The sequence below is a fragment of the Herpailurus yagouaroundi genome, unplaced genomic scaffold (genome assembly GCF_014898765.1).
Source record: "Herpailurus yagouaroundi ecotype Mexico unplaced genomic scaffold, PumYag 197, whole genome shotgun sequence".
In the NCBI taxonomy this organism is placed as follows: Eukaryota; Metazoa; Chordata; class Mammalia; order Carnivora; family Felidae; genus Herpailurus; species Herpailurus yagouaroundi.
This window is the reverse complement of record NW_024412428.1, coordinates 26,381,165-26,402,218: the sequence shown is the minus strand read 5'-3', so window position 1 is coordinate 26,402,218 and position 21,054 is coordinate 26,381,165. Positions and strand designations below refer to the sequence as shown.

At 34.9% G+C, this 21,054-nt stretch overlaps 1 protein-coding gene across 3 annotated transcripts in view; it reads right to left on the bottom strand.

The window, feature by feature from the left end:
• Nucleotides 1–249: 249 nt before the first annotated feature.
• The window catches only part of CCDC122 (coiled-coil domain containing 122), a 51,315-nt gene continuing 30,510 nt past the window's right edge, over nt 250–21,054 (bottom strand). For all 3 annotated transcript variants that reach the window (XR_005782451.1, XR_005782452.1, XR_005782453.1), the window contains 2 exons: nt 2,182–2,226; nt 250–307 (listed from right to left, as the gene is read on the bottom strand). The gene's annotated coding sequence lies outside the window, so the exon portion shown is untranslated. The remainder of the gene's footprint in view (nt 308–2,181; nt 2,227–21,054) is intronic.

Here is a 21,054-nt window from a genome sequence, read left to right as displayed (position 1 = left end):
CTCTCCCTCTCTCTCTGCTCCTCCCCTGCTTGCTCTCTTTCTCTCTCTCAAAATAAATAAACATTTAAAAAATAATAAAATAAAATAATAAAATAAAATAAACCAACAAACCAAACAAACTACTTCCCAGGTATGTTTTGAGTTCAGCCTTATCTTTTATAACTTACATATTTAGCGCTATACTACCATATTAAGAGAATAGCTATTTAAAATCCATAATTATTAAGAAAGAAAAGTTAAAATGTGTTTGATGTACTGAATTTATTTAATCCAATTTCCATCCCATCTTTTGCTGTGCTTCCTTATCCTGGACAACAGAACATACCAAAATAAAAATGGCAAAACTGAATTTAGTAGGTTCACCATGGATTTACTCTAATCTGTATCACTTAGACCACTAATGCCAATCCCTCTTTCATAGCTTTATACACCATTTCATTTGCTCAAATGTGCTAACTCCACACCATCACCCTCAGCTCTTATCCTTCCTCCATCTAAACAAAAACTCCTTCCATTTCCCTCCTCTCTTTAAAATTTAATTTTCCTGGGGCACCTGGATGGCTCAGTCCGTTAAGTGTCTGACTCTTGATTTCAGCTCAGGTCATGATCTCACGGTTTGTGAGATGGAGCCCCATGTGGAGCTCTGCACTGACAGCATGGAGCCTGCTTGGGATTCTCTCTCTCCCTCTCTCTCTCTGCCTCTCTCTCTCTCTCTTAAAATAAAAAAGTAAACTTTAAAAAATAAAATTTTATTTTCCTTATCTGACTTTTTTCATTTAGCAAAGTACTCTCTAGCTCCATCTACATCATTGCAAATGGCATTCACTCATGTGGAATTAAAGAAACAAAACAAGCGAAGGGATAAGAAGAGAGAGAGGCAAACAAAGAAAAGTACTCTTAATTATAGAGAACAAACTGATGGTTACCAAAAGGATGTGGGTGGGAAAATGGGAGAAATCGGTGATGGGGATTAAAGAGTGTACTTGTGATGAGTACCGGCTGTTGTATGGAATTGTTGATTCACTATATTGTATACCTGAAACTAACATTACACTGTATGTTAATGAACTAGAATTTAAATAAAAAAGAAAGAAGTTTCCTTTTCCTTTAGTTATTTTCTCTTTTTTTTTCCCCATTCTTTCTCGGATGTGATTTTTTTCCTCAAGGCTACCCCCTTCCTCTCTTCCTCTCTTACCATCTTGTATCTGCAGTATTGCCCTTTTCAAGAGCTCTACAAGTTTGGTCAGATTTCCCAGACCCTAGAAAATCCTCTTCCTAACCCTTTTGGCTACTTTATAAATTATTGTTTTAATGTTTGGCTTTTCATTTAGTATCTTGTTTCTCAAAAATGCAATCAACATGTTATCTCCATTTATCTGATTTTTTTTGTTTGTTTGTTTTGATGCATGGAATCTCTCCAGTCCTCACACCTAAGGCCACAAATTCCAGTCCTATGGGAGTGAGCTTGTGCTTAGATTCTAGGTTAAATCTAGTCATAAGGAAGCAACTCTCGCTCTTTAGATTCCCAGTTTCAAATCAACGTGTCAAGTGCTCCAACCTGGAACTAGATTCTGCCTATATCACTACTACTAGAACTTGTAAAGCCAACCACCCATCAGCTTCAATTTCTGCCTGTTGCTGACCTCTGTTACACTCTTTTTTCCTCCTTTCATGTTTGGACAAATACACATCAAAACATTAACTTCATTATTGATAAAGCTGATTGGGAAATGTGTCTGTAGCTGTTTGGGCGAATAGCTTTATTACATGGGATTGTGTCCTATCATAGCAGCCTAGAATATACCCTGTCTCCACTTGGTTTGCAGGCTAGCTTACAGGGAAAAGGGGCTAAGCCTTCTTCCAAATTAATTAAAAATATGTTACTCATCTACTGGGATGAGAGATAAGCTAAAAATGTTCCTCCCATAATTTTCCATTCCTGGAGAGTAGATTGGACATTCTCTTCCCTTTATGGAAATATGAGTCACGGGCAATAAATGTTCCACACCATCCATCTTCTGCCTCCCTGCTGGGGCTTCTCCCAACTCCTGCTATGCCCCAGAAAGCTTGTCTAATCTTAGCCACCATGCCAGCCCTTCTGTTGCCAAATACACTCACTCCTAAACCCTACATACCATGATTTCTGCCTCAGAAATCAACCATAGGATCTTAATTACTCACTCTGGTGACACCTTTTCGGTCCTTATCTTCTCTGACTTCTCAGCTCTAAAATTTGTGGAAAAAGAGGCAAAGATCATGGATTCAGGCATTAGGCTTTTATACACTAAGTTTCTTATGTAATTGCCATTTTTTCTAATCAGAAGACAATTCTCTTCATAACCAAGTCCATCTAGTGTAGGCTTTTCTAAAAATCAACATTCACATGAAAATGACTTTCAATTGATGTAATAGAGAAATAGGAACTTTGGAGTAAAAACAGATCAAAGGTTAGGTTCAAATCCCAATTCTGACCTTATTAGTTATTTGACTTTATCTACTTTCTCATTGCTTTGGTAATCTTATTTATAAACTGAGAAATTTATGAAATAATTAGTACTAATTTTATTAACAGTAGTTAATATATATTAAGTACTTAATTTTAATCTCTAAAGACTTTATATACATTATCTAATTTAATTCTACAACAAGTCCATGAAGTAAATCCTATTATCATTCCCACCCTACACATTTAAAATTGAGACTTAATGAATGTAAGATATTTGCCCAAAGTTACACCACCTGTAAGTGATAGTTTGGAACTAATCTAGTAAAACATGTATTTGAACTCAGGCTTATATAACTTCAAAGTTAAAGCTTTTAACAATTGAGTTTTTCTTTTTTCCCTATACTTAACTGTATACAAAGACTTCCTACAGTGCCTTGTACAGAATATGAAGTCATTCATTCGATAGTTATTATCATTATCATCCTCCTCACCATTATGGTTATCTCCATTACTATTAAGCAGAAGATTACATTCTAACTTGACCAGCAGTCTTTGTATAGTCTTTTATCAATTTGGTGTGTTATCATGTTTCTACCAAAAGGGGTCAACTCTTTCTCTGAAAACCTTACAGTGTTATTCATGCACAAATGAAACCATGGGCATGTTCCATTATAAGTTAAGTGTAGGCAGACACATGAAAAGATGCTCAACGTCACTCATCATCAGGGAAATACAAATCAAAACCACATTGAGATACCACCTCACACCAGTCAGAGTGGGTAAAATGAACAACTCAGGAAACAACAGATGCTGGCGAGGATGTGAAGAAATGGGAACCCTCTTGCTCTGTTGGTAGGAATGCAAACCAGTGCAGCCACTCTGGAAAACAGTGTGGAGGTTCCTCAAAAAGTTAAAAATAGAACTACCCTACCACCCAGCAATATCACTACCAGGAATTTATCCAAAGGATACAGGAGCGCTGATTAATAGGGGCACATGCACCCTAATGTTTATAGCAGAGCTTTCAACAATAGCCAAATTATGGAAAGAGCCCAAATGTCCATCAACTGATGAATGGATAAAGAAGATGTGGTTTATACATACAATGGACTACTACTTGGCAATGAGAAAGAACGAAATCTTGTCATTTGCAGCAACGTGGATGGAACTGGAGAGTGTTATGCTAAGTGAAATAAGTCAGAGAAAGACAGATATCATATGTTTTCACTCATATATGGAACTTGAGAAACTTGACAGAAGACCATGGGGGAAGGGAAGGGGAAAAAAACAGTTTCAAACAGAGAAGGAAACAAACCCATAAGAGACTCTTGAATGCAGAGAGTAAACTGAGGGTTGATGGCAGGGGGTGGGGTGGGGGGGAGAAGGGACAATGGGTGATGGCCATTGAGGGGGGTACATGTTGGGATGAGCAGTGGGTGTTGTATGTAAGCGATGAATCACAGGAATCTACCCCTGAAACCAAGAGCACACTGTATACACTGTATGTTAGCTAGCTTGACACTAAATGATATTAAAAATAAATACATCAATACATCAAATACATATGAAATTAAAAAATAATAAAATTAAATTAATTAAAATAAAAAAGTGCAGGGAAATTTTCCTATGAGACAAAATACAAAGGAAATAAATAAAAACAGTGATAAATTTAACTACATAAAATTAAACAACTTTTGCGTGGAAAAGATAAGTACTATAAACAAACTAAAAAGACAAATGACAAACTGAAATAAGTACCTGCCACTTGCACGACAAACAAAACTTTATTCTGGCATCAAGACAGACACACAGACTAATGAAGTAGAATACAGAGCCCAGAAACAAACCTTCACATATATGGACAATGATTTTTGACAAGTGTGTGAATGGGGAGAGGAGGGTCTTTTCAACAAATAGGGCTGGAAAGTGGATTTTCCCATGCAAAAGAATGAAGTTGGACTATTACCTTACATCAAATATAAAAATTAACTCAAAATGGATCAAGGACCTCAATCTAGAACCAAAACAATAAAACCCTTAGGAAAACACATAGAGGAAAAGCTTCATGACTTTGGATTTGGCAAGGATTTCATGGACATGATACCAAAAGCACAAGCAAAATGAAATAATAGATAAATTGGATTTCATCAAAATTGAATATTTCTGCACATCAAAGGACAGAGTGAAAAGTTAACCCATGAAGTGGGAGAAAATATTTTTGAGTTATATAACTGATATGGAATTAATAATCTAGAATATATAAAGAACTCCTACAACTCACCACCACCAACAAAAATAACTCAATTAAAAAAATGGACAGGGGCGCCATTGTGGCTCAGTCAGTTGAGTGTCCAATTTTGGCTCAGGTCATGATCTCACAGTTTATGAGTTTGAGCCCCACATTGGGCTCACTGCTCTCAGCACAAAGCCTACTTCAGATCCTCTGTCCCCCTCTCTCTCTGCCCCTCCCCTGCTCATGCTCTCTCAAGAATAAACACTAAAAAAATATTTATTAAAAAAAATGGACAAGGGACTTGAACAGACATTTCTCCAAAGAAGATATACAAATGGCCAATAAGCACATGAGAAGATGCTCTATATCACTAATTAGGGAAATGAAGATAAAAACCAAGTGAAATACCACTTTATATTCATAAGGGTGGCTAATATAAAATAAGATAAGCGGTTGAAAAGATGTTGAGAAATTGAAAACCTTGTGCATTCCTGGTGGGAATATAAAATGGTGCAGCTTCTGTGGAAAAGGCAGGGTGGTTTTTCAAATAAACATAGAATTACCATATCATCTAGCAGTTCCACTGCGAGGTGAATACTCAAAAAGAGTTAAAAGCAGGGACTCAAACACGAACGTTCAGAGCAGCATTACTCATAACAGCAAAAAAGTAGGAAAGCCTCAACTGTCTATGGAGGGGTAAATGGATAAACAAAATGTGGTACATACATACAATGGAATATTATTCAGCTTAAAAAGGAAGGAATTCCTGGCGCATGCTACAATATGACACTATGCTAAGTGAAATAAGCCTGACACGAAAGGACAAATGTTACACAGTTTCACTTACATGAGGTACCTAGGGAAGTCAAATTCATGGAGATGTAAAATAGAAAGGTAGTTTCCAGAAACAGGAGGGAGGAAGAATGGAAAGCTACTGTTTAATCAGTACAGAGTTTCAGTTGAAGATGAATAAGTCCTGGATATGGATGGGAGTGAAGTTGCTGGTTAACAGCACAACAATGTGAATGTACTTAAAGCTACTGAACTGTACACATAAAAATAGTTAAAATGGTAAATTTTATGTTATATATATTTTACCACAGTAAACAACAACAACAAAGGATTATTATTGCTTATACAAGAGGTCTCAAAGAATTGAGAAGAGCCATCAACTCTAATTTTTTAAAGGGGTAAACATTTTAAAAAGAATTCACAGAAAAAGAAATGTTTATGGCCTTTGAACATATGAAAGATGCTCAAATTCAATTATTAGAGAAATGTGAATTAAAATGAATTTATATAAAAGTTCACTCTCTTATCATGTGGGCAAAAATCCAAAAGCTTGACAATGTACTCTGATGGCAAGACTTTGGAGAAGCAAGCAGTCTCATACATTGCTGTGGATAGGGATACAAAATGGTTCAACACAATGGAGAAAAATTTTATAACATCAAGCAAAATTGTGTGTGCACATTATACACTTTATGTATATTTATATATATAAAGTATATATAAATATATATATGTATTAAATATATATAAAGTATATACAAAATTCAACTTAGCAATTCCACTTCTAGAAATCTATTCCAAAGACATACTGGCTAAAATAGAAAATGACATTTTCACAGGAGGCATTCATTACAGTACTATTTATTGTAGCAAAAGATTAGAAAAAAACTCAAATGTTCATTAAGAGTTGAATAAGCTATAGGGGTCAGGGCAGGGTAAAAAAAAATAGAATTGAGGGGCACCTGAGTGGCTCAGTTGGTTAAGAGTCCAACTGTGGCTTATGTCATGTTCTCACTGTCCATGAGTTCAAGCCCTGCGTCAGGCTTTATGCTGACAGCTGCTTCGGATTCTGTGTCTCCCTCTCTCTCCCACTCCCCCACTCGCGCTCTGTCTCTCTCTGTCAATCTCTCTCAAAAATAAATAAACACTAAGAAAAAAGAATAAGCTATGGACATCCATTAGAATGGAAAGCTATGTAGCTATAAAAAGTAAATTAGATTCTACAGAAAAAATTAACTTGTAATTATATTATTAAAAATAACATCATGATATTTTGAAAATAAATATTCATAATAATGTGATTCAGCAACTAAGATTTTCAGCATTAGAGGGAAAAAGCATACACCTCTGAAATTGAAGGTAAAATTGAGTAAAAACTACATGTAATCTTTGAATTTAAAATACAGTATAAATTCAATTTTTTTTTTTTTTTGTCCAAAATACTGATATCTCCTACCTCCACCTACTGAAAAACCCTAGGAACAATGACAGCCTAAGTTGCCCTTGTAAACTTAGTTTGCATTATTAGAAAACTACCTCATATAGGATGAAATATGTTTCTACAAGCAGCTGATGAGACTATATCTTAATTATCAAATCCTGGTCTGTACCTCTCACAGGACAATATCCAGGCAGAATATAACCAGAGATGTGACTAGAATGTTGAAGGGACTTGAACTTATATAAGTTGTTACAAAAGAACTGGGAATATTTAGCCCAGAGAAACAGTCTTTGGGCTGGATATGGGCTAAATATTCCTAGCTTTTTGAGACAAAACTCACTATCACTTTTTAAAAAATGGAATTAGAACATATCATTCATAATGTTTTATAATCTACATTTTGTCTTAACTCAGTCAATGAATTCAGACTCTTGGTAATATGCGTATTAATAAGCTCTTTTTTCCATTATTTAATTAGGTATATTTGGCCTTTCACTTTTTTATTCCCTCCTCTCCAGTGCCCATCATTTTAAATAGTGCTACATTTTAATTCAGATTCAAAGAATGCCTACGATTTCAAGGACTTAGGAGAATATCGAACTTATTTGCCTAAATCATGATGTATTAGCAATTACAATAGTTAATATCACAGAATACACATTTTCTCTTTGGTACATGGGATATTAAACCACGTTACTATGGTTGCTTATCAGCTCCTTGGTGCTTTTCCATTTCTCTATGTAGATTATTTTTCAAATAACCTTGGTTAAAGCAGCCATAATTGTACTAAACTGTATCTGAAAATTAAAGCATCTGGGAAACATCCTAATGAAAGCTCAAAACTCCCTTTGTATGAGAAAATTAGCACTCTCTAAGGCCTAATAAGCATGGCTAAGGATACCTCTGATGCCAAAACTCTGAAAAGTACTCAAAACCCCTGTGCCATCAGCTAATGGAATATTGTAATTTAAGGGGAAAAAGTAAAGAATATTTGAAAGTGATTAAAAGAGAGGCTATTTTCAGTGGTGTAAAGAGTAATAGAATAGACACAGAAAGCTGGTTTCCTGAAAATGATTTTGCTACAAATGTAATTAGGAAAGATATAAAGTGTGTCATTGGGAAAATTACATTAAAATTATAGTTAAACTTCATAATTATGCATAACCCATAGAGAAACAATAAAAACAAAGTGAAATTTTCCCAAATTACCCTAAATATGCATTAAATTTATGATTAATGCACAATATTAAGAGAAATATTCTGGTTTTCATTTTTAATACAGATTTTCTTTCTATTCCCATACAGTCTCATTTGTTGAGTTGTATTTTCATAAAGCTTATTACCAGCTTTCTTTTTTCAAGGATAGAACATTTTATCTAATTTTTCAATATATAAAACTCTTATAAAGCATGGTTCAATCAAAGTATTTATAATTGAAGAAGACAAAAAGCATATTTCTTGTGGCTTGTTAAGCATGTTTACTTTCATTAGGGCTAAACTAAAAACATAATTTCATTTTCTAGAAAGGCATTTTTTAAAACAGTTTGTCTTTTTTTTTTTTTAATTTAAATTCAAGTTAGTTAACATACAATGTAGTCTTGGCTTCAGGAGTAGAACCCAGTGATTCAAAAAAGTTTGTGTTCATAAATATTCACATTTTGATTTAAAATCATAAAAGTAGATTTTGGAATAGTCATGGAACAACTAATTCTCATGTTCTTTTATAGATGATAAATGAAATTATCTGTTATTTGGTATTATCCAAACAATTCCATGCCAGACTGTTCATAATAAAGCCCAATATTTAGAAGTCTAAAATTATTTTATTTATTTATTTTTTTTTAAGAGAGCGAGAGAGCACCAGCAGGGGAGAGAGGCAGAGCTCCGGAGAGAGAGAGAGAGGATCTTAAGCAGGCTCCACACTCAGCGCAGAGCCCCACACAGGTCTCAGTCCCATGACCCTGGGATCATGACTGGAACCAAAATCAAGAGTCAAATGCTCAACTGACAGAGCCAACAGAGCCAAGTTTTAAACAAGGATTTGTACATAAGTTCTCTAAGTTGTAAGCAAATATTTGTGTTGATTCAGAAATCATAATATAGGTTTCTTAGTATTTCTAAGCCGTGGCATTACAGAGAAATTGAGGCTGAAGGCTGAGTTAGAGTTAATTCCTGAATGTAGGCGAGAACTTCAAGGCAAAGAGAATAATGCGTGAAAATACATGCTTACAGAAGAGTTAAAATTTTGCTCTGACTGGAGTATAGGGTTGTTAGATTGAACAGGAAAAAATGAGGGTGAACAAGCGGGTTGGGACAGATTTGTAAGTGTTTACTATTTAGTGATGAAATGGATTTTGTGTCCACGTAAAGTTTTTCTTTTTTCTTTCTTTTTAGGAGAAGCATTACATGCTCAGTTTTTACTCATAGAAAAGAACTCAAGCAATAGCATTAACAATAGTACTAGAGCTAAGAGAGACGGAAGATAGGAATGTTGGGAGATATCAATAAGAATATTGGTTGATTATCTGATTCACTAACTCATTCGACATACATCAGAGTACTATTTATACACTCCAAGTATCTGCTAGGTTGTGGAGATGCAAACAGGAATAAAAAACTTTCAGGGTCTGATGAGTGGAAACAATCACAAGAACTTATAATGCTTTGCAGTTCACCTCAAACATCATGTCTTCTTTTAAGCCTCCCTGCCTCCATTTGGAATTAAGTGCTCCTCATTTTGTGTTTCCACAAAGTTGGGTTAATTGTTTCTATTGCAGGGTGCTGTACATTGTATTTGAATCTGTTATATATATGTCTCTCTTGCCAACTAAATTGATCTCCTGGATGAAAAGAATCATGCCATGTTTATTTTGACAGTTACCTAACACAGAGAAGGTATAACTTGAAAATTGTCTCTTTGCAATTAGTTCAGTGTTTTCAGCTATAACCTGTACTAGTTAGCTTCTTTTTTAGACAATGTTACAAAAATGAAAGTCTGTTTTCAAGTTTTGATCCTATTGCTGGCCCTCACTTGCATTTGCAGTAGTTTTAAATTATTCATATATCAGCTAGAAGTTTTGAGGGCCAGAAACATTAACTTTGAAAGCATTTTGAAGTTCAGAGCAAAAAGGATTATATTTACTTTAGCTTAGGATAAAATAATTTTCACAACAGCAATAATTGGTTTTGGGAATTATTAATTTTATATTTTGAATGTTGCTATGGTAAAAATATCACAAAGATATAAGATATTATTAGCAGTAAATACTCTCAAAGTTGCAAATTTTAAAAAACCATGCTGGCAGATGCTGTGACTTTCATATTTACAATGTTCTGTCTTATAGATCCATATGTCTTGGTAGTTTTCTGAGTTAATTACTCTTAGGCTGCAACAGACTATTACTCCAGTGTTCTTGAGCTATAGGTAGCATAACGAATTATTAGAAAAGAGAATTACTAATTTAAAAAAATGGAAAAGATGGGAAAGAATGGCTTGAGAGAACCAGAATGACTATATAAAGAAGCAGGGTCTGTGGATGTGCACACATGATTTATTCCTGTCTCTGTCTTGTCATCTGGTTGGAATGAGAGTAACATAGATGTTTTCCGTAAATATTACCCTTTTGGTCTGCTTGCATGAGTCTTCTAATACAGCTGTATAAAGTCATGTGACTTCAACACAGTTGGAGAAATATCCTACACTTTGAAATTGGGATCTCAAATCAAGATTTATTTAATAAATTATCGTATGCAGCAACATAGTAGTTCCTAAGAACACTAACATCAAAAAAGATAAATGCAACATAGTGATTTATTTACTATATTTGAAGGCTAATAGTGTACTTTTATATTCACACTATATATATGGAATAAAGTTTGTGCCTTTGGCTTTTTAAATTTAAAGCAAATAAATGATATCAAAATTATACTAAATGGGACAGTGATTACATTTCAAAGGTGCAAGTTTCTTTTTTTTTTTTTTTTTTTTTTTTCTCTGCTGCTGCTGCTGCTACTGCTGGGAGAGGGATTGATCTGGAATGAACAGCAGGAGTAGAATAATTGTCATCTCTTAAAAATAGATTTCAGTGTGTGATTATTTTTGCAAGGGGACTTACTTCGGGATTCCCAGAAGCAGACTCTGAGCAAGTGATTTATTACTGAAGCCCTCCCAGGTGAAATTGGTAAGGGAAGCCAGACTAGTAAGGAGAAAGCCAAGCAAGGCGGCAATCTCAGGCAAAGTCTTTTTTGAGGGAAGCAAACCTCCCACAGGAAGTCTTAGGTGAGAGCTATTGGAGGCAAAAACATGCCTTAGTTGGGAGAAGGATGCTCATAAGGGATAAAAAAAAAAAAGATCTGAGAGGATCTGGGCAGAGTCCGGACTATGTCCACTGCACAGTGTTGCTGAGAAAGCTGATCTCTGTGAAGCATCTCAAAGTAGAAAAAAGAGATTCTCTTGCGTAAGCCAGTTATAAATGAAGAGATTGTTTTCAATGTTCAGGATCTAACTTTAAGCCATGGATTAAACTTTGGAGTTACAACAAAAATGAGAACTGGAGCCTGAAGATGACACAGCTATGGCTCTGCAGAGACCGAAAACAGGTGAGCTCTGAATGAGGCCATGGCATTTTTAACAGAAAGGAATGTTAGAAAAATGAGAGAGTTACACTAGTTATTAAAAAACTGTGCAGGGGTAAATTACATTGACAGATTGAGACTGAAAGGCTTAGAAGATGAACAACCCAAATTACTGGAAGATTAGAAAAAGACTGGACCTTTCTGCAAGGTGAGTGCTTAATACAAATCTGTATGAACCACAAATTAAAATAATATCAACATTATCTAACAGCCCAGCAAAGTTAATGTTACATCTAAGGGATGGAAGTGTCTCCAAAGAGGTCTCACTCTATTTCTTTTTTTTTTTTTTTAATTTTTTTTAACGTTTATTTATTTTTGAGACAAAGAGAGACACAGCATGAATGGGGGAGGGGCAGAGAGAGAGAGGGAGACACAGAATCGGAAGCAGGCTCCAGGCTCTGAGCCATCAGCCCAGAGCCTGAGGCAGGGCTTGAACTCGCGAACCGCGAGATCGTGACCTGAGCTGAAGTCGGACGCTTAACCAACTGAGCCACCCAGGCGCCCCCCCTAAAGAGGTCTCAATCTAAAGGATGACAGACACTTAAGGATGGCTCTATACAGTCTCTGTGGAACAGGCAGATGAAGAGAAAACTGTGATATTTTCAGCCAATTGGATGTGCTGACATCTGGTTGGATCACTGTGCATGAGTTAGTTAACATTAGTCACTGAAGACAAAACAACTCATGCAGATTGCAGGCTTGCTAGCTAGCTATTTATTTATTTATTTATTTATGCCAGGTACACAAAGAAAGCAGCACTGTGGACTCAAGGAGACATACATAGTCTTGAGAACACCTTGATGAAGCTTCTTCAATACAAGCAAAGTGATTACATTTGTCTAAATACTATGTCAAATAATGTCAGGGGGAGTAACAAATAATAGTAGATGAGGGGAATCATATGTCTTGAGTGAAACATTTGGGACAGAAACTATATCTTAGATTGTTAGTGTATTATCACTGTCTCTAAATTACCTTGTGCTGTGTGGACTGAGAAATACTGGAACACATCTGATATTTATGTGTTTTATTCCAATTTGGACATGACTGTTATGCCAGGGAACTTTTGGATAATAAGCCTTTTAAAACTATTTATTGCATGAACTCTGATTTTCCTTTTGAATACATCATCTCATTAATTAAGAGATTTAAATTTCATTACTTGATGTCTCTCTTCACTAGATTATGTAAACAGCTCTGCCATTACCAAATCACATACTATTTTTATTTTTCTAAAGTTTTAGATCTCAAAGCCATCGTTTAAATTGAAAATTACAGAAAAGAAAAAGCAATTTGGAGCATCCCATTCTTAGCTATGTATTGAATAAAGCTATCCTGCTATTAGTATCTGTTTCAATTTATTTTTTCTGGTTTTGGTCATAGTTCAGCAACATTCAGGAGAATATTATATGATAAATAATGTGATATCGAAAACCCATTACTCACACTGCCAAATTTATCAGAAAAGGAAAAAAAAAACCCTTTCCTTAGAAATACATTATAAATCCAAATAAACAAATATAACACAGATTATTTTTGAAAGGCATATAATTTTTAGATTCTGATCATTAGCTTTAGTTATCCTTAGCTTAATGAAAAATATGTGTAATATTGAAAATATAAGCAACTAACAAATCAAATAGTTGCAAAACTATAAGCTCTTCTTCTCAATCTACTGATTCCTCTGCCAAAAAATGGTCTCAAATCTCCATATCATTAATATAGGCCTGAGTGATTTTTATATGAGCAATGGATTCCACATTCGATGTTAGGTGATACAGGAACATAGAGTTTTCATTGCAGTCACCTATATGAATTTTAAAAGGTTCCAAAGTAATATTTATAAGCAGGATTTCACTTCACTTAGCAAAATGTTTACTGATACTGACCTTGATGTAGTGTTAACTACATTTGAGTGCTTTTTAAAAAGACTATTTTTAAGAGCAGTTTTAGGTTTACTACAAAATTGAGAGGAAAGTACAAGATTTCCCATATACTCCTTGTCCCTACACATGCAAAGCTTTCCTCATTATCAACTTCACTCACCAGAATGGTACTTTCACATCATAATCACTTAAAGTCCATTGTTTACCTTAGGGTTCACTCTTGGTGTTATACTATGTACGGATTTGGATAAATAGTATAATGATATATATCCATCATTATAATATCATACAGAGTATTTCTACTGCCCTAAAATTCCTCTGTTCTCTGCCTATGCATCTCTCCCCTACCCTGCCCCCAACCCTAGCAGCCACTGATCTTTTTATTATCTCCATTGTTTTACCTTTTCAGAATGTCATATGGTTGGAATCATGTGGTATTACTGCCTTGTCAGATTGGCTTCTTTCACTTAGTAATATTCATTCAGGTTCCTCCAAGTCTTTTCATAGCTTAATAACTCATTTCTTTTTAGGACTAAATAATGTTCCATTGTCTGGATATACCACAGTTTATGTAGCTAATCACCTACTGAAGGACATTTTGCTTGCTTCCAAACTTTGACAATTATGGATACAGCTGCCATAAACATCTGTGTTTTGGCGTAGACATCAGTCTTTAACTCCTTTGGATAAATACCAAGCAGCACAATTGCTGGATTGTATGGTAAGAATATGTTCAGTTTTATGAGAAACCACCAAACTGTCTTTCAAAATGGCTGTATATTTTGCATTCCCACCAGAAATGAATGAGAGTTCCTGTTGCTCCACATCCTCATTAGCATTTTGGTGTTGTCAGGGTTCCTGACAATTCTCATTGTTTAATTCACATATAAAGTGGAACACCTTTTCATATGCTATTTGCCATCTGTCTTCTCTGGTGAGGCTTCTGTTAAGGTCTTTGGTCCACTTTCAAAATCTAGTTGTTTGTTTTCTTGTTATTGAATTTTAAGAGTTCTTCATTTTAAATAACAGTCTTTTATCAAATGGAGCTTTTGCAGTATTTTCTCCCAGTCTGTAGCTTGTCTTATCATTCTCTTGTGACAGTGTCTTTTACACAATAGAAACTTTTAATTTTAATGAAGTTTAGCTTATCAACTATTTATTTCATGGGTTGCCTTTGGTGTTGTATCTAAAATGGCAACACCAAACCCAACATCATCTAGATTTTCTCCTATGTTACCTTCTAGGAGTTTACAGTTTAGCATTTTATGTTTAGGTCTATGATCCACTTTAATTTTGTTGTTGTGGTGGTGGTGGTTTGTTTGTTTTTAAGCTTATTTATTTATTTATTTTGAGAGAAAGAGAGAGAGAGAGCAGATTGAGTGGGGGAGGGGCAGGGAAAGAGAGAGAGAGAGAGAGAGAGAGAGAGAGAGAGAGAGAGAGACAATATATCCCAAGCAGGCTCTGTGCTGTCAGCAGAGAGCCCAATGCGGGGCTTGACCTCACAGACCATGAGAACATGACCTGAGACTAAATCAAGAGTCAGTTGCTTAACCAATTGAGCCACCCAACACTCCTTGAGTTAATTTTTGTGAAGGGTGTAAGGTCTGTGTCTAGGTTCATTGTTTTGCATGTGGATATCCAATTGTTTCAGCACCATTTGTTGAATGGGACTATCTTTGCTCCACTATATTACCTTTGCTCCTTTGCCAAAGATCAGTTAATACATTTATGTGGGTCTCTTTATGTAGCTGTCTGTTACATTTACCTATTATTTCACCAGTACAACACCATCTTGATTACTGCAACTTGATAGTATGTCTTGATGTCAAATAAGGTCAGTGCTCCAACTTTGTTTTTCCTCTTCAATACTGTGCTGGCTAGTCTTTAGTCTTTTGCCTCCCTCTATAAACTTTACAATCAGTTTGTCACTATCCATAAAATAACTTACTGGGATTTTGATTGGGATTGAATTGAATCTGTAGATCACCTTGGGAAGAACTGACATGTTCGCTATAATGAGTCTTTCTACCAGTGAACATGGAATATCTCTCCATTTATGTAGTTCTTCTTTGAACACCTTCATCTGAGTTTTTTACTTTTTCTTATATAGATCTTGCACATATTTTATTAGATTTGTACCTAAGTATTTCATTTTTAGGGGTGCTAAGTAAATGGTATTGTTTTAAATTTCATATTCTACTTGTTCACTATCGTTATATAAAAGCATTGACTTTTTTATATTACCCTGAAACTTTGCTATAATTGATTATTGGTTCCAGCAGCTTGTTCTTTTTTTCAATTATTTTCAGTTTTATACCTAGATTATCATGTCATCTATAAACAGTTTTATATCTTCCCTAATCTGTATACATATTATTTCTTTTTCTCACCTTATTGCATCAGCAAGGACATATGGTATGATGTTGAAAAGGAATGATAAGAGAAAGTATCCTTGCCTTGTTCTAATCTTAATGGGAAAGCTTTGAGTTTCTTACTATTAAGTATGATGTTGGCTGTAGAATTTTTTTATCAAGTTGAGAAAGTTCTCCTGTATTGTTACTTTACTGAGTGTTTTTATTATAAATGGGATTTGGATTTGTTAAATGATTTTTATGTATCTATTGGTATAATCACATGATTTTACTTTTTTAAGTCTGTTGATGTGATGGATTATGTTAATTGATTTTTGGATGTTGAGCCATAATTGTGTACCTATGACAATTCCCACTCGATCATGGCATACAATTTCTTTTATACTTTTTTGGATTTGATTTGCTCATATTTTGTTGAGGATATTTAAATTTATGTTCACGAGAGATATTGGTTTATAGTTTTATTTTCTTGTAATTTTTTTTGTCTGGTTTTGGTATTAGGTTAATGCTGGCCTCATAGAATGAGTTAAGAAGTATTCCCTTTGCTTCTATCCTCTGAAAGAGATTATAGAGAATGGGTGTAATTTTTAAATGTTTGGCAGAATTTACCACTGAACCCTCTGGGTTTGGGGCTTTCTGTTTTGGAATGTGATGAATTATTGATTCAATTCCTTAAATAAATATAGGCCTATTCAGATCATCTGTTTTTTCTTGTGTCAGTTTTGGCAGATTATATCATTCAAGGAATTAGTCCATTTCATTTAGGGTATCAAATTTATTGGCATAGAGCTATTCATAGTATTCCTTTATTATCCTTTTAATTTCCATGAGATCTATAGTGATGTCTCCTCTTTCATTTCTGATATTAGAAATTTGTGACTTGTCCTTTTTGTCTTAGTTAATGTAGCTAGAGGGTCAGTAATTTTACTGATTTCTTCAAAGAACCAGATTTTGGTTTCATTGATTTTTCTCTACTGATATCCTGCATTTTATTTCATTGATTTCTGCTCTAATTCTTATTTCTTTTCGTCTACTTACTTTGAATGTAATTTACTGGTTTTTTTTTTTCTAGCTTCCTAATGTGGAAGTTTAGATGATTAATTTTAGATTTTTTTTTCTTTTCTAATATATGCATTCAATGCCATTAATTTCTATCTAAGCACTGCTTTTACTGTGTTCCACAAATTTGGATAAATTGTGTTTTCATTTTCATTTAGTTCAAAATATTTTATAATTTCTTGAGATTTCTTCTTTGATCTATTTATTTGGAAGTATGTAGTTTAATCTCTACCTATTTGGGGATTATTCCAGTTATTTTTTGTTGTTGATTTCTAGTTTAATTCCATTATGGTCTGAGAGCAAATATTTTATGATTTCTACTCTTTTAAATTTGTTAAGGTATGTTTTATGGCCCAGAATATTGTCTATTTTGGTGAATGTTCTATGTAAGCTTGAGAAAAATCTGTATTCTGCTGTTGTTGGATGAAGTAGTGTATAGGTGTGAGTAGTATCCAGTTGATTGATGGTGTTGTTGAATTCAACGATGTCCTTACTGAATTTCTTTTGGTGAATCTGTCCATTTCTGATAGAGTTATGTTGAAGTCTGCAACTATGATAGTGGAGTTATCTATTTTTCCTTGGCAGTTCTATCAGTTTTTGCCCCACATAGTTTGACGCTCTGTTGTTAGATGCATCCACATTAAGAATTATTATGTCTTCTTAAAGAATTGACCCCTTTCTTACTATGTAATGTCCTTCTTAATCTCTAATAACTTTCCTTACTTTGAAGTCTGCTCTGTTATGAAAGTATATAGCTACTCCTGTTTTCTTTTGATTAATGTCAGCATGGTATATTTTTCTCTATCCATTTACTTTTCATCTGTATGTGTCTTTATATTTAAAGTGGCTTCATATAGACAACATATGACTTGTGTTTTTTGATCCCCTCTGATAATCTCTGTCTTTAGTTGGTGCATTTACATCATTGACATTCATAGTGATAACTGATATAGCTGGATTCATATCTAGCATATTTGTTAATGTTTTCGATTTTTGCCCTTGTGTTTTGTTCTCTCACTTTTTGTCTCTCACTTTTTTTGTCTCTCACTTTTTTTCCTGCCTTTTGTGGTTTTAGTCAAGCATTTTATATGATTCCATTTTCTCTTCTTGGAGAATATCAGTTACACTTATTTTTTAACTTTTCTTAGTGCTTGCCCTTGAATTTGTAATATATATTTACAACCAAACCAAGTCCACTTTCAAGTAACACTATACCATTTCACTGGTAGTATGAATATCTTTTAATAACAAAATAATCTTAATTCTTTCCTCCCATGCCTTCTATCATTGCCGTCACTCATTTCACATATAGAAGCATTCATAACATATTTGTATATATATAAATGTGTACATTTGAATACATTGTTGCTAACATTATTATTTCGAGCAAATTGTTATCTGTTATATCAATTAAGAATAGAAAAATATGGGGCACCTGGGTGGCTCAGTCGGTTAAGTGTCCGACTTCAGCTCAGGTCATGATCTCGTGGTCTGTGAGTTCAAGCCCCACATCGGGCTCTGTGCTGACAGCTCAGAGCCTGGAGCCTGTTTCAGATTCTGTGTCTCCCGTTCTCTCTGACCCTCCCCCACTCATGCTCTGTCTCTGTCCCAAAAATAAACAAACGTTAAAAAATTAAAAAAAAAAAGAATAAGAAAAATACACCAGGGGTAAGGGAAACAAAAGCAAACATGAACTACTGGGACTTCATCCAGATAAAAAACCTTCTGCACAGTGAAGGAAACAATCAACAAAATGAAAAGGCAGCCTACAGAATGGGAGAAGTTATTTACAAACAACATATCTGATAAAGTCTTGGCATCCAAAATCTATAAAGAATTTATCAAACTCAATACCCCAAAAAACAAATAATCCAGTGAAGAAATGAGCAAAAGACATGAATAGACACTTTTCCAAAGCAGACATCAAGATGGTTAACAGAAACATGAAAAGATGCTCAACATCACTCATTGTCAAGGAAATACAAACCAAACCCATAATGAGATACCACCTCACACCAGTCAGAATGGCTAAAATTAACAACTCAGGAAACTGCAGGGGTTGGTGAGGACCCTGAGAAGGGGACCACTTTTTCACTTGTTCAGGGGAAAGCAAACTGGTGCAGCCACTCTGGAAAACTGTATGGAGGCTCCTTAAAAAACTAAAAATAGAACTACCCTACAATCCAGCAATTGCACTATTAGGTATTTACCCAAAGGATACAAAAGTACAGATGTAAAGGTGTATATGCACCCCAATGTTTATAGCAGCATTATCAACAATAGCCAAACTGTGGAGAGAGCACAAGTATCCACTGACTGATAAATGGATAAAGAAGATGTGGTATACATATACAATGGAATATTACTCAACCATCAAAAAGAATGAAATCTTGCCATTTGCAATGGCATGAATGGACCTAGAAGGTATTATGCTAAGCAAGATAAGTCAAACAGAGAAAGACAAATACCATATGATTTCACTCATATGTGGAATTTAAGAAACAAAATAGGTGAACATATGGGAAGCAGGGAGAAAGGAGAGAGGGAAACAAACCACAAGAGACTCTCAATGATAGAGAACAAACTGAGGGTTTGTGGAATTAGGTGGGTGGGGAATGGGCTACTTGGGTGATGGGTATTAAGGAGGGCACTTTTTTGTGATGAGCACTGGATGATGTATGCAAATGACAAATCACTGAATTCTACTCCTGAAACCAATATTGCACTGTATGTTACCTAACTAAAATTAAAGGAAAAAAAGAATGAGAAAAATACAATGTTTCCTTTTACCTTCACTTATTCCTTCTTTGATACTCTTCCTTACTTTATACAGATTCAAGTTTCTTACTTATATTATTTTTTATTTCTCTAAAGAACTTCTTTAACATTTCCTGTGAGGTAGGTCTACTGCATTAAATTCCCTCAATTTGTCTGAGAGCCTTTATTTCTCCTTCACTTCTGAAGGATAATTTCATAGGGTACAGAATTCTAGGTTGGTGGATTTTATTCTGTCAACACTTTAAATATTTCACACCACTCTCTTCTTGCCTGTATGGTTCCTAAGGAGAAGTCAGTTGTAATTCTTATCTGGAGATAAATCTCACAGTATTGTGGGGACCTACCTCTGCCTGGGTTCCCCTGGGGTTTTTAACTCTTAGAGTACGCCAGGACTCCAGAAATTTATCAATTACAGTTAGGTTTTCCTGTCCTGACACTGTTTCCTATGGCGGTTTATGAGTCTCTGCTCTGGCCAGCAGTGCCTTGTTGTATTTGCCTACCTGTGTCTCCAACTTCAGAGACAGTGGTTTCCCTTGTGTCCTCACCTCTTAGGGATCCAAGAAGAGTTATTGATTTTTCAGCCTATTAACTTTTCACTTGTTAGGATGGTGTGGTGACCTATATGTGGAATTCCCCCCTTTTTTTAACCATAAGATTTCTCCTTTAAGTTAAATTTGTCTTAGGCCTTGTAATTTATTTTAAAACTTGATTAAATACACAAACAAAATATTTATTTAATAATAAAATTGTAAAATTGAGGCTTTCTTTGGGATCATTTCTTGCAGGATATTTTATGAATTTCAATGAATTCAATGAAATTCAATGAATTTCAACTCTGCCCCTGATGAGCTGTGTGATAAGATCTTAAGCAAGTCCCTAAGCCTCAGTTTCCCCATCTGTAAATCAAGGACAATAATATATACTTTAAGCCATTATTCTCATTATTCTGAAGAGTAAATGAATTAATGTATGCAAATTGCCAAATAGGGCATTGCATAGTTGCTCAATTATGTTACTATTGTTGCTATTTCATATCTTTAGTCTTTTAGAAAATAACATGATTAATCAATTGACTAGAATAACATGGCCTAACAGATAACTGTCCATGACAGTGCCTATGATAGCTGCTTTGACAATGGAAATCACCAATGTTAATATATGACTTAAAAGTAGAGGGGCGCCTGGGTGGCGCAGTCGGTTAAGCGTCCGACTTCAGCCAGGTCACGATCTCGCGGTCTGTGAGTTCGAGCCCCGCGTCAGGCTCTGGGCTGATGGCTCGGAGCCTGGAGCCTGTTTCCGATTCTGTGTCTCCCTCTCTCTCTCTGCCCTTCCCCCGTTCATGCTCTGTCTCTCTCTGTCCCAAAAATAAATAAACGTTGAAAAAAAAAAAAAAGTAGATATCAATTTATTCA